Genomic DNA, 15441 nt, shown 5'->3' with positions numbered 1-15441 from the left:
GTTTTATGTAGGTTATAGACTTGTTAATAAAGCAATATTTGAATAGTAATTTCCGAAAATCTGCACTTTTTGCATGGAATGAGTGACCCAGTTGAAAACAATATTATTATGACTATAATACGTGCAGATCGAGTATTGTTTGCTGATAAAGAAACATAAAGACTTGTATTTAATACTTTCTTTTGATAAGGCTATAATAAGAATACTCGAGGCGAGTCATTTTTGATAATCGTGTTCAAAATACCTATACCTGTCAAAAAGAAACAAAAATGATTTATTGTTAAGCTCTCTAGAGTAATGACAGTTTTACAATCGTTTCTTTTTTCTATTCTGTCAAATACATGACAATGTATAAAAAGATTATTCGTTTATCGATATACGAAAAACTATCGCAGAAGTAACAATTTTCTAGGTTGAGAATAAGTTATTATTTCTTAAATTATACATCTATTAAACCTCCTTGTGCACTTGGAGAGGCTTATGTCCAGCAGTGGACTGCGATAGGCTGATGATGATAATGATGATGATGAAACCTCCTTATGTTCACTAATCACCGGATACGTCTTTAAAATAAGTAAAGCTACAACGCTCTAAAAAAAAAAACAAAAAGATCTCAACACAAAATAGCTTACTTCTGCAATTCTCATAAAACAAAGAATGTATTACAAAGACACATTTATTACAAAACATTAGACATTATCCATTATTATCTGGTCTAGTCATGTTTGATTATATTCCTACAAAGCCATGTGAATTATTGCATTCAATCTAGAAAACTCCTCTTAAATAACTATGAGAAAAAATAATTTTTAATCTACTTCAAAGAAAAAAGTTTGGGTCGACAGTTTTTATTTCAAGTGATAGGTTCAAACGTATACTAAATTCTTTGGAAAATATGTCTAGATACTTATAACTTCAAGACCAATTCTCGTCCCTGTAAGTAGGTACACGTTTCCAAATAAACAATATGAAAAAAATCAAGTCTACAAAAAAACACCAACCATTTTTGTCTAGGATTTTTTCCCACATCTGGATCCTGGACCTTTATAATGAAGAATGACTTTACTACTTACAAATATGAATTAATGAAGATCCCGCTCTTTAAAGTATAAACAGACATACTTCAGTTTCCTTTGTGACAACATACATTAAATAATAGCAGTCAATAAACTCCTAACCAATGACGTCATAAACTCAAAATAATAAATAAAATAAATTATTTATAAAACAATAAAAGAACACTTAAGTTAACATTTAACGCAAACAAATTTAAGTTCAATATCTTGTTATACAAAGCAATTTAATAATTGTTCAGTATTTACACTGTTATTACAGTTTTCAATAACCTATCCTAATCGATACGTTGTTGACTATTCAGGGCAAGTCCAAAAAAGATGTCATAATTTCCATTTCTTTAAAAAATACCATACTTTATAAAAATGGCTACTGTTTGCGTTGCTGTGACCAACAAATCAATAATAATAAAAAATAACCCATTTAATAAATACTCATAAAGAATGTATTTCTTTATTTTTTGGATGAAATAAACAAATTTTTATATTACCAGCTGGATGTCTGACGCGGTTCAAAGGCCTTTGCGGAAAAGAAATGAACTTTGTCACTTATTGATTGTGTATTGTCTAAATAGGTATGAAGTTTCAGATTTCATTACGTTTTAGTATATTGCAAGTAAATAATACATAACTAGACATCAATATGTCTATTGGTGTTATATTTCAAACACAATTTTTAGGTTAACTTAAATGTAAAAAAAAGTAAAAAAAGGCGCCTTCCGCCATCTTACTCCAGACACAAAACAATAAATAATTCCAAAATCAAATTACGAAACAATTGAAAACGAAAATCGAATTCCATTTCCATGGTGCCAGTGAAAGTGACGTTTTATTTTTTTAATACCCGAGTCCTGCCGAATGCATTGCACATTCAGCCTCGTCGTGTCATCGACCTCTGTATTCGGGCGTCGGCCATAACGTTGGGAAAGGTCAGGCTCACGCACACAGATGCTTTTTATATGTGTGAGTGCGCTTTTACTTTCAATTGATTCTGTATTTAAATTTTGCAAATTCAATATTTGGTTGGGTCCGTTACCTCTTTGTTTCATTGAGGCTAAGTAATGTGGGCTATTGTGTCTGTATTGTAGACCTATATAAACTTTTTGGTTGTTTTTTTGGAGTCTTAAAAAGCTTTTAAAGTAAAATACAGCAACGGGTAAACTGTATCATATATCAAAATAAAACTATAAGAAGAAGACTTACCTAAAAATTTGACGCGAAACAAGCATATCAAATCCAAATTTCCAAAATTCACGAACATCCATTATCAAAACCGAAGCAAACTTATCTAAATTCGCACAAGCGTTACATTGGTACAAAACGAGTGACGTCACACAAAGTCAACGAAACGGTCATACAAGTCATGCCGACGTCGAAAAACTGCCAAATTTACAAGCAAGAGCATTTGATAAGCTATCTTATCATGCCTGACCACACCAGCACTTCGGACGTTGACTAAGGTCAGGGTTTTATTCTTTCCCTCTCCAACCCCCCAATTTGGCATACAGCCGTCCCTTTCACTCGTAAAATAATGCAGAACTATTTACCCAGCCGTTGTTAAATGTAATTTTGAGGGATTTTTTCGTTATGTGCCTTTTGCGTGTCTTTATAATTAGTGAATTAATTATGGTTGCTTTCGTTTTCGTGTAAGCAATTATGTACTTTAGTTAATAAAGCCGAAATGTGGGGGATAATGTGTGCTTGGTAATTAGTTGGACTGGTCACGAGTGAGGCCGGGGGAATTGAGTAGTCTGAGCTTATCTGTACAGTCAGGTACAAAAGTCGGTAAGTACAATCCGTATCAAAACAACTATAAATAATATAACATTAGAAATACTAGCTTCCATACGTCCCAGTGCTGGGCACAGGCCTCTTACCCTATAGGAAAGGTTTGAGCATTGATCACCACGCTAGCTCACTGCGGGTTGGCGATTTCAAATTCCAATATTTGGAATCCAGGTCTCCTAAGGATGTACGCATTGCCATACACCGACACAAAAACGCGGATGACGTAGCACGGCGGTTCAGGTTTAGTCAGTAAAAGTCTGACACTACCCATTCCTCCCCCGAGGGAGTGGGTGTCCATGAGGATTCCCCCGCCTAAACAAAAAAAAAAAAGGTCTCCTAAGGATGTGCTCTGTTCTGGACCAAGGTCTGATCTGTTCCATCGATGTATCCTAGAATAATTAAGAAAGTACCTTGCCTGCTTTGGAATCAAACCTACACGAAACATTATTTCATTTCCATACACCAGAATCTGAACACTAAAGAAACTCATTTTAAAATAACACTGGCCGCCCAGAACCGAAAATTCTGTCCACTGTTATTATACTCAACGATAAACTCAAAACTTTATGATCAATACAACAAAAAAAATGAATAAATATAAAAAAAAAACATGATTCGAAATATAAAATTAAAACGTTCTCTTGTTTTTGTTTTAAAAGGTCAAGGCGAGGCCTCTCGCTTCCTTCATCCAATTTTTATGTGCAGACTAAAGAACGCACATGTAGATAACGTTCTTAATACAAGGTAGTACGGTTGACTTTGGTGTGGGCAATTGATGGTTGAATCTATAGGGCTGTTGTATGATGCTGTATGTGTGTCCGAAAAGACAGAAACAATGTATAATCTATATCTATACTTCTATACTAATATATAAAGCTGAAGAGTTTGTTTGTTTATTTGAACGCGCTAATCTCAGGAACTGCTGGTCCAAATTGAAAAATTCTTTTTGTGTTGAATAGACCATTCATCGAGGAAGGCTTTTGGCTATAAACCATCACGCTGCGACTAATAGGAGCGAAGATACAATGGAAAATGTCTAAAAAAACAGGGCAGTTATAAATCATTACTTATATCTTCTACCCACGGGGACGAAGTCGCGGGCAACAGCTAGTAGTATATACATGTTGTATACTATTTACAATTTTGTATGAAATCGTTTAATTGTTAAGAGGATATATCATTAATACTTTTACATGTACCTAACTTTTAGTATTTTTTATCTGTCCATCTTGAGAAGAAATTACGAAACAAACTCGGGTACGATTCCCGAGTAAGACAAGCGTTTTGTTATTTATGAGCATATGTCATGAATGTTTGTGAAACTCCCCGCGACACAAGGAGGTCTTGGTGCGATAGTCGTTTGAAAAAATATACTATTTAGACTAAACTACCACAAAAAAATAATACTTGTCAAAATTGTGTGGGAGGAAATTACAGCTATTTCACGTCAAATAAAAAAAAAAGAAGTTCGGGGCAGTAAAAAAAATATTAAAATTTACCAGCACCCCAAGGTAGCGACCGGCGACAGGCCCTCAGCACTTACCGAAATGCATTGCCTCTCTCTGTAGAATTAGCCCTTAGTACCAAGGACATAACTGTTATTATTTAGGGATTCAATTATATCATAGCCTTTTCCCAACTAAGTTGGGGTCGGCTACCAGTCTAACCTCTTTCAGCTAAGTACCAGTGTTTTTACAAGGAGCGACTACCTATCTGACCTCCTCAACCCAGTCACCTGGGCAACACGACACTCCTTGGTTAGACTGGTTGTCAAACTTGTAACGACTGTCAAAGATGTAGGAATAACAGCCGGGACCCACAATTTAACGTGCCTTCCGAAACATGGAAGATCTCGTTATGCCAAAGTTGGCCACCCATCTACGGACCAACCGCGTCAAGCATAGCTTAACCTGTGATGGATTCACTTATGCGGTTATAGCTTAGCCACGAGCTTCAATTGGATTAAATATTAAATCATAGTCCCGAAAACCGATACCAATACGAATATAACAACCAATTATTTTGGAATTAATAAACAATCTACCTTCCTCATACTAGAACAGACAGATTAAACTATTTATATGTATATGTGTATGTAAATATTATCCTAATCCAATTATGATCACATAGATTAGAAAAGGAAATTATCAAAATAAATTCTTCATATTTGGTTTAATTTAATAATATACTTGATAATTTGGACAATATAATATTATTTAAATGTTGCCTCACAAATCTCAGAGTTTTTTTGTATGTTTTACGTAAGAGTAAGATATAAGAATTACTTTGACACGTGGTGGTGGACCCCTTGGAGACAGTTGAAGATCCCTTCTTCGATATCGCTACTAATCTTAAAAAAGAGTTTGTTTGAACGCGCTAATCACAGGAACTACTGGGTCAAATTAAAAAAAAAACTTTTTGAGTTGAATAGACCATTCATCGAGGAAGGTTTACGCTGCAACTAATAGGAGCGAAGATACAGTGGAAAATTTGGAAAAAACAGGGTAGGTATAAATCATAACTTATATCTTTTAACCACGCGGACGAAGTCGCAGGCATCAGCTAGTGTATAATATTTCTCTCCTACTTTCAAAATTGCAAGTCTTACTTTGAAATGTGATAGGACCCAGAGCCTGTAAAAATCATATAGTTGTTTCAATTCACTTACCTGTTACTGGTTTGTCTAACTCCAAATCCAATCACATTTCGCCAGTTTAAATCCAGGATATCCAACTATTAAAAACACTAAACGCGTACTTGGCGTTTATAAACACCAATATAGAGAATGTTCACACAATATAAATATAACTAACAAAAAAGTACATATTCCAATTATTTTAATCACAAACCCAGAATCATTTGAAACGACTTGTTTAACCTTCCTCAATAACACATAACAAAATGGAACAATAGTTCATCCACATAAAAATACAGACATATTTCGTTAGCCCTTAGTTAAACAAATTTTTCCTGTTGTTTTGTTTCCAAATTCTGACGCAGTAAACCACAATGATAAAGGCGCAATTAAATTTTGGGTGTTCGGAGGCCGTAATTGGCTGGTATTGGGATAAATGAGTAACAGCTTGGTATTACCAGTGAGAAATATCGAAGGAAGTACCTTTATGTTTCGCTTTGAGTATTAAAGGAAGACCAATACTGTAAATTTTTGTAACTATAAATTAAAGAACAAGGAAGAATCAAACTTGTTTAATACGCTCTAACTGCTTAAGGATCAAAGAATTTAGAGATAGCGTTCTAGTTCTAATCCTAATTTTCTATAACGTTACTATTTAATTCTAGCGGAATATCTTGAATTCTGATATTACACCCATCAAGTCAAGTTCTTCAACATCTTCCAGAGAGTGCCAAACACTCGGTCTTTCGGTTTTCGCATCCAGTCCAATTCAGCAATCTTCACCGAAAGACGTGGCAGGAACATAACTAAAATGAAATCTTTCTGCCGTATTTCTCCTTACTACGGTAAATAGACTAAAGGTATACAGATGAGCTGGGTGAAATAAAAGTTGAGGGTTAAAATTATTTCTCATTATTTGCCCTTAATTTTTTCACCGTTCATCCACGAATTTAGGACTGATACAACCATTGCTTAGCCATTTTTTGTTAAAACCACAAGAGGAATACAGAATCTGTAAAATGAAACCGTATAGCTATCACAATTCATACAGTCAGTTCATCATGTCAGATACAGCCTGCTGACAGAGGGAATGACCCCCTAAAGTACGTCACTATTTAATAACAGTTTTGCTGTAAGCAGTTTTGTAGGCCTCTTGGTTTTTTTTGTTTCGGAATCCGAAAATAAATCTGAATGGGGACTTAACCCAACAATACAAATACTCCACAATCAGTATTACAAATAGTATTGTTTAATAATATAAATACCTAATTAATAAAATAAGTTTAGGTAATATGTAACGCTTAAGTTCATGGTTAAGAATCTGGGAATCCCAATAAAACAAACAAATTGACCAACTCAAATAGCATATATTTTTAAAGTAGGAAATGCGATAAAGTTTGCATGTATGGATGTTTGATCCTCTCTCACGCAAAAACCACTAAACGGATTTAGACGAAACTTAGTACACAGATAGTTTATAACCAGGATTAACATTTTTATCCAGATTTTTGTTTCTGTTGAAACATTTTGAAATATAGCCTGAGGGCTCGCCTGCAAAAGCTAGTTGCCAGTATTTTTGGTGTCAAAAGCTATGCCTTAACCTTTATCTTTTTTAAATTCTTGCTAATATTAATCTATCGTCTTCTTACCCTACTTTCCCTTGTGTGTTTGTCTGTCCATGACATTGTATTTGTCCGTATTTCGTCGATTCACGCCGATGACACATAGACTGACTGTCTGGCCACAATCGGTCGAAGAACCGGTGATAAAGAGGAATATTGAAATTCATATAGCTAACAACTATTTTAAATGAATGTATTTGCCTTGATGTATTTTTGTTTTTGTTATTCATTGTCAGGCAGCTTACTGGGAGGTTTTTAGTAAATATTGAAAGATTTGAGAATGGTCAAGCCTCAGCTATTTTAACGAGTAGACTACTATGGCATTATAGGTGCATAGATGATGATTTGAAGAGAGTTGATTTGATGAAATTTTAAATTTAATGTGATGGAACTTAAAGGTAATGTCATCACAGTTTGGGGATTCTCCAGAAAGGTTACATATAGTTTTAAAATGATTGACTATATTAACCCTGATTCTTTCGTAATATCGTAACAGAAAGGTATGAATCAAAGGAAGATAGAAGCTGGACAGAAAACAGTTGCATGGATTATTTTTTCGAGTACTGCAAGTCAAAAGCAAAAGATCTAGAAGCTTGTTTTACAAATGTGTTTCTTTTTTTACTTTGTAATCTTTTTGCCAAACCAAATGAAAATGTTGAATCCAAACCATACCACGCGCCATCCAAAAAACCTTCAGGTCGGTCAAGGAGGAAACTCATACTTTGTAACATTCATGGCAGAAAAATTATCAAACTATCATAAATATTTTGGGCTTTCGTCCAGAATAGCAAACAAACCCTAAACAATACAGGAATACCGTAACCTTGTGAAGATCTCGGGCAAAGCCACCGTCAGCAAGGCGATACTGCGAAAATATTCGTGTGTACACAAGCTATGATGTAAAAGTCATTGGTGTATCGACACACTAGACAACTGCGTAAATAAAAACTATTTGTTGATTCAAACAATAACAATAAGCAACAAATATGTTACAACTTTTAGAGATCATGTAAACGATACAGATGTGACGATACATTTATTTTTTGAGGAGCAGAAAAGTGGGATTTTGTTGACAGGGAAGAAATTTGAGTGAGGAAGAATCTGAAGATTGGAGAATGAAGAAAAAAAAGGTCCTAAATCTTGGTCAGAGGGTCTACCACTACGAATGCAATATAAGGAGTAGTGACAGTTCAATATAAGGTGTAGAGCGGCATCTCTCTTGTACACCCGCAAAAGTATTTCTTTAAGTCGTGGAGGTAGACCTTCTGGCCAAGACTAATGAGGTAAGTCTTGTAATGTAACTGTCAAGTAAGTTCTTTTGAAGCATGATATATGTCTGTAGTAAAATGTAATAGGACCAGGGAATAGACGACCGAGTGCTGGATATATAGGAGGCTATATAGGAGAGTGGGACTTGTCTGTAGCCTGTAAACGATTTCCAAATTCGAGGCAGTATTTAAACAAAAGAAGGTGTTTCTGGAAGCATGTTTTTTAATTCAAATTCTTGAGTATTCTAAATTCAAATCCTAAAATTGAATAATATCCAATGATTAGAACTTTTTTCAGAATTCCCGAGACCTAAAAAAATGAAATAAATTATGTAGAGAATGCCGCATCTGCGAATTTATCCAACATACCCAAACATTATTGGCAAACATTACAAATTGCACACAAAAACGTGTTTTTTGACATTGAGGACGAATGCCAGGCACTGGAACTCATAATCTGTTCGTATCAGGAGCGATAAAAATACAAATTGGAGTATAGTGATAAGAGGTCGTTCAACCCAGACTGTTTTGATGGAGTTTAGCTTGCAGCGAGAGCTGTTTTAAAGATGAGTGTTTCTTTGTCTATTAAAACGATCTTTACTTTTTAAGACGGGATTTTTTGGGAGTTCTTAATATGTAAACATTAATCGTGCCATTCTTAGGATACCATAACCAAAGGGTGAAACAGAACGATGTTAAGGTACAGCTGTCAGCTCGTCCATCTATCACCAAGCTGCATGATAGCTGGACAATCGGAAAAAAATAAAGATTGACTTCTGTCAAAAATTCAATGGGTAACCATTTTTATTCATCTTTTTTTCAGAACCCTCAGTCACGTGAGTTTGACTCCTCATCTTAAACTTTTAAACACTAAAATATTGTAGGAATTCCTTAATTAATACTTCAAAACATCATCAAAACACGTCAATTAAAATTGTTGGCACATTAATTTACGACGAAAACAAAGAATTACTAGACCCTGACCTCGAAAGTAAATACACACTTCGTCATATCTACCAAAAAAGGCGAGTATCCTTCTGCCTTAGTCAATGACATTGTAGTTTAGTGGTTCAATGGCCAGATTAGCTTGCACAAGGTTGCTGATTCGAAGCCAGACTTTCTGGAAGTGATACAAGACTTATGTCTTTCCTTTGTTAAATATCAATTTAAATGTTATAGGTTGATGATCTGTTTGTTATACTGATTATAGTTTAGAAACGTTTTTTTAAGGTAAAACTCCACGGTTACCCTATTACTGAGATAACACTGTTTATACTCCTGTCCGTCCGTCTTTTACAGGACTGTCTCATGAACTGTTATAGTTAGACAGTTGATTTTTTTACAGAATAATTATTTTTGTTGCAGCTGCGCGCTGTAAATACAAGTAGAGTGGAAACCCTGCCAATATTATAAACATGAAAGTTTGTAATCACGGATCGATATTTGTTACTCTTTCACACATAAACCACTGAACAGATTCGGACGAAATTGGGTACTCAGATAGTTTGTAACCTAGATTTATACATATGATGGTTTTATCCCGATTCTATGTTCCAGTGGCAGGCAGAGCTGTTTTCAGCTAGTTGCAAATATTCCGCTTATCACGAAGCAAAATATTTCGCAATTGTTTTAATCTTATCGCAATACCTATATACCTAGTAGTATAGTTTTAGGAAACGATTATATTCGTCATAAACACGTCGCGACGTGTTTGCGCAAGATTTTTGCGCAGGTCAGTTGCCTCTATTTTGTAGATAACTCATGCTCAATCGATGTCCAATGGAATCGTTCGAAAACAGTACAATTTTTACTTGAATACTAATTTAACAGTTTCACCACTGTCATTTATTTTTTTGTTATTCGAAAAATAAGTAATTGAGATATATGTAGATTAAGTCTATCTAAAGAGAGCTAAAAAAGATGTTGAAGAAAATGTCGTTTCGTTTAATAAATAGTTGATTTTTTGTCACAGGTATATAGGCTGTATTAGGCAGATAGTCAGCCTAATACAGCCCTAAACTGTCTACTTTACCAGACTTTCTATTTTTTATAAAAGCAATGCTTCAGTTTGACTCTCTTTTTCTTACTGGATATAGAGAATATGGAATATCTTGCAAGGGAAATTCACCATGGAGTATATAATACTCCAAATAATGACGAAAAACTCCTTACTTTACTTAAAAAAAAAAAAAATATTGTCAATATCACATCTAAGAACAGACAAATTCATCAGTAGTAAGAAAATCTTAACATTGCCCAAAAAAAAAACTTGTGTTATAATAATAAAAAGGAGTATAGCAAACGCGTGCATTATGTTCATGTGGCGCTGCGCACGCGCCGGCATTGGGCAGGTCAGTAACGTTTGATAACAGCGTCGGCAAAAATTGTGTTATTGTACTTTAAAATTAACTATACATACCTAATTAAATTTTGTTATCCTTACTAATGTTATTAATTTGATTGTTAGTCTGTCTATCTGTTTGACTGTTACGATATTATTGACACTACCCACTTCCTCCCCCCCGTCTGTTTTTTGAGGATTTTAACCTCCTTAAAAAAAAGGATATTACAAACAAATCTCTCTCAATTTGGTTTTGAACAATTTGCTTATTATAAAAATCTGAGTTATTCGTCTTAACTACAAAATTGTAAAGTGGCTAATAACTTAATTACAATTCAAAATACTATTTATAATAATGTGTATAGATGTGTGAGTAGATGCATGTGTGTGTCTGTGTGTATGTCGCGGCGCATCAACAAATCCAGGGTCAATGCCCCCAGCTCTGATTCATTACACTTTTTGTCCTTTTCACACGCCCGTTATCACACGTAAGTCTGTCTTTATCATTTGACAAATTAGTCTAAAGATTACATGGATAATTAATTTTGTTTTTTTTTTACTTGAACTAATATTTGCAAGTGGTTTTGTTTGAAAATATTGTCTTTTGTTTCAAGGCCTTGAATGGTCTTTACAAAGTATATTTATGTAGAGATTATGTTAAAAACTTGAAGTGATAGATGATGCACATTTGGCATACAATGTTGGCCAAATGTTTGATGTTGGTCATGTCTTGTATATGTAGGTATATTTTCGTTGTATTTATAACACAGGTATCGAATGCATAAGGAAAATGATAAAATTATTCGAAAAGGAACTGTAATTATTTTAATTAAAGTAAAAATATTAATTACGATGCAAATATTTAAACTTATCGCAAGTCGGTGACCTGTACTGATATTATGTTTATTTCTTTAATAATAATTCATTAAACTAAACCAAGGTTCGAACCTACTTAAATTGAAGTCTTAGCCTTGAGCCTGACTCTAACAAACAAACGTCATAAATTAGAAAGACTGACTGGATAGGATAGAGACAATAATCCGAGAGAATATCCCACAAACCTCTTCATCCGCAGAAACAATCCTAAAAGCAAGGGATGCCAAAATGAGCGACTGTGGTCTCAGAGAATGTAGTTAATGATTGTTACTCATGCTATGTTATGCAAGGTTACATTTTAGTCAATTTTACCTGTAAGAGTAACTTGAGTGACTGAGAAAGCATGATATTTAATATTAGTAAAGAAACAACGAGTCAATATAGTCATTCAGAAATTCGATAAAGAATTTACTCTGAATTTAAAAAAATAAAAGATATAAAATGAGAGAGCTAATCCGCTTCCAAGTTTAAAAACAAATAAACTAAATTCAAATTCGGAATGATACTAAAGTTGGTACTAAAGTTACAACGGCCCAAAGCTTCCAAATTCAAATTACTCTCACTAAACCAAAAGCGTTCCATTTACGAATTCGATATAAACATCAGTCACAAAACGGGGACAACCGAAATACGCTTCAAGGTCGTTGTGGCAGGTCAGTGTTGTGACGTCAGAGTCGCCCTCCAAAACGTGGGTTCAATGCCCTCGCCACCGCGGAAACTGTGTTGTGCGCGGACCGAATGCGAATTGGGGGCTCTGTGTGTGCGTGAGCGTTCACACGGGACCGAGCGCCGAGCGCCGAACACCGAACGTAGTCAAATGGACGAATGTTTTCATGATGCTCGGACTAGCTAGGTTATAAAGGTAGCGTGTTTTTAAAGATTTTCGACGGTTGAAAAAATGTTTTATCGAAGTAGATGGTGGATTTTTGTGTCGGTCTTACGGGCTGGTTATATCAGTTTTTTGATAAGACTGCTTCAAAGGCGTGGGCGTAGTGGGTCTCCTGATTTTTTGAACGTAAACAATATTTTGTAACTATCATATTGCTACAACAATAAACAATATTTTTACTTACCGAATAAACTTAATAGCAGAAGATGACCTATCCTTACGTCTATTACAAGTTCTGCAAGTAAAATCTTCCTACATCATTCTATCTCACACATTTTTAAGATGTCATCCAAAATAATGTTCGCCGAAATACTACAACCCCATCGTCTGGCCTCCCCATTATCTCGTGTACGTACACAACACATTAGTGTGCGTAAAGTCGTCTGGCCGCGCCTGTGTGCGTACAATTCGGCAACACAACACTTTTAAAACTTTCTTCGAAATTCAAAATTATTTTATCTCTGGTTAACCTTCAACAGTTTTTATGCGCGCCAAAAGGACTTCCTTATTTAAATGTTTTACGTTGTGTAACGTTCGAGTTTTTTATGAAGACGGAAGGATTATTTTTATAAACTGCTGCGTTTATTTTAAAACTGAACATTTAGGTTACAAAAGAGCTTTAGTCATTTTAATTATAAATTGGGTTAGAATTGGGGTCAGAAAACCACAACCAAAAGTTTATTTTTCATAATTAGGGCTAATTGTGGCCCAAAAAATCAGACAGATCGGAATGTATGACACATGTTTTGTTGTATAACCTTCCTACAACATGACTAACATACAAAATGTTCTTTTTTGTGTTTGTTTGTGTTAGTCACTCTCGTTTCGGGTGTTACGTGTATGTGTCAGTGGGTTGGTGTTGGAATCGATTTTAGAGGAAAAGCGTCACGTTTGTTGTATCCAAAGGTTAAAGGTCAAATGTTCAATGTTGATGTAATATAAATGTGTTTACGAAGTATTGGAGACTTTTTGGTTCGGTTTGGTGGTTCATTTCTAAACGGGTATAAGTTTTTGTGTTACGATCAAATTTTATAATATTATATTAATATGAATGATTTATTCGTTTTTAACGTGAATCAAAGTGATTTATTTTGTAGGTTGAATCATTACGTTACTTTTAATACATTTGTTGAAATTTAACGTGTAAAAAGAAAGTAACAAATACTAACAATTAATACCAATGTCTTTTTTTGAATAACAAAGTACCTAATTAAATTAAATTGTCTAATAGTTTAAATCTTACTAAAACTTAACTCTATAACTATCATAAAATTCTAACTAAGACATAAAATATCCACAACTTAACATAACCATTAAATAATATTCTCATATAAAACAAGCATCTAGTAAACTAATCCATGGCAGCCATTTTAATAAAACAAAAATAAAAATAAAGAATGTTCCGAGTCCGGTCGCTAGCAGGTTTTATAAAAAGGAAGATGGCGACGGCCAATCGTCTAACGAGATTCAAATTTCGGTTGCGCAGGAGTGGGGCGGACCGTTAGATGGTGTATTAAGTGGTGCTAAAATGGGGTTTCGACTTTCGGTATTAGAATGTGATTGGTTGGGATGTTTGCTTTTTTTTGGCTTTTGTTACTTGGGGTGTATTAGAATTAGGGTCTGAGTTTTGATAAGGGTTTTATTTTAGTACTTTTGGGTGGGTTTAGAAGGGGGATTTGATATATTGGTTAATATTATTATTGCTTATTACATAATATTATAGTGGTAGTCTAGTATAATTTTGGAAGTTTTTTTTATTCTTGTCAAAGTTAAAAATTGCTTACATATCTTACAACCAATTGTATAACTATTCTTAGTTTATGATATTTTTAAAGCAAAAAATAATTTACAATAAAAAGCTTGGCAAATTAGTTTTACCCATAGCCACGAATAAAATAGGAAATGTCATCAATCATCCCCACCATCAACAGACCGACGGTACGCCAACTCCCTAACAAAAAAAAAACAATAGATAAATTAGATAAACCCATAAACATCCAACCAACCAAACTTTAACACATTATCACGAACTGCCAAAAATACTAACCAACCACAGCTGTTCACTCTAACCGTCTAATTTTTTCTAACACCAAACGAGCCAATGGGAACGCCGAAAATTTCGAGATGCGCTTGAGTGGCCGAATTTTTAAACGAGTTAGACGCACACATGTAAACATTTATACATGTACACGTTCTATTCCACGTTCAAATCTGTATGACTTGTTTATTTGTGTGCGTGAGTACCTAGTTATATTTTGTTTGAATGTGTGTGTTTATAAAGATTGTTTTTTCTTTATTTGTGTGGTGTTTGTTTGCATGTGTGCTATTAACATTTAGTGAATAAGTGTCAAGTGTGAATGGTGTTGAATAATAAATTTATTTGTACGGTTTTCGGTGATTACATATTCATTTATTTAATTTTATGTATGTTAATTTATTTTGTTCGCTGGGTGTGTTTCGGTAATTATGAGCGAGGTCGTTTTGTACCTACGTCGATTATTTTGTACTTGGGTGGTTGAGTTAATAAAATATGTTTATATCTATGACGAAATTCAACAGACAATTAAGTTTTTTTTTAATAGTTTCATTATTTTTGTATTATATATGAAAGCGTAAAAATACGAAAATAAATGTTTACGGTAAAATAATGACCATAAAAAAACAGTTTATGTGATTTTTGACTGCCTTCGAAACAGATAAAATTTATATCTATTTTAAGTTTAATATAATTAACAAAATGTGATAAATAAGGTCAGTTTTGTTGTACAACGAATTAAATTAAATAACAATAATGTTGCCATATAAGTGTTTCTTTAAAAAAAAAAACGATTTTTCAAACAGACACCAACAAATATTTATAATAATAAACCATAAAAACGACGATATGAGTCTGCCACACCCGGCCAGGGTTAACAAATTAACAATTAGTGAAATTGTTTCACCCCTGGA

This window comes from Trichoplusia ni, chromosome 6, assembly GCF_003590095.1.
Source record: "Trichoplusia ni isolate ovarian cell line Hi5 chromosome 6, tn1, whole genome shotgun sequence".
Classification (NCBI taxonomy): domain Eukaryota; kingdom Metazoa; phylum Arthropoda; class Insecta; order Lepidoptera; family Noctuidae; genus Trichoplusia; species Trichoplusia ni.
This window is presented reverse-complemented; position numbering follows the sequence as displayed.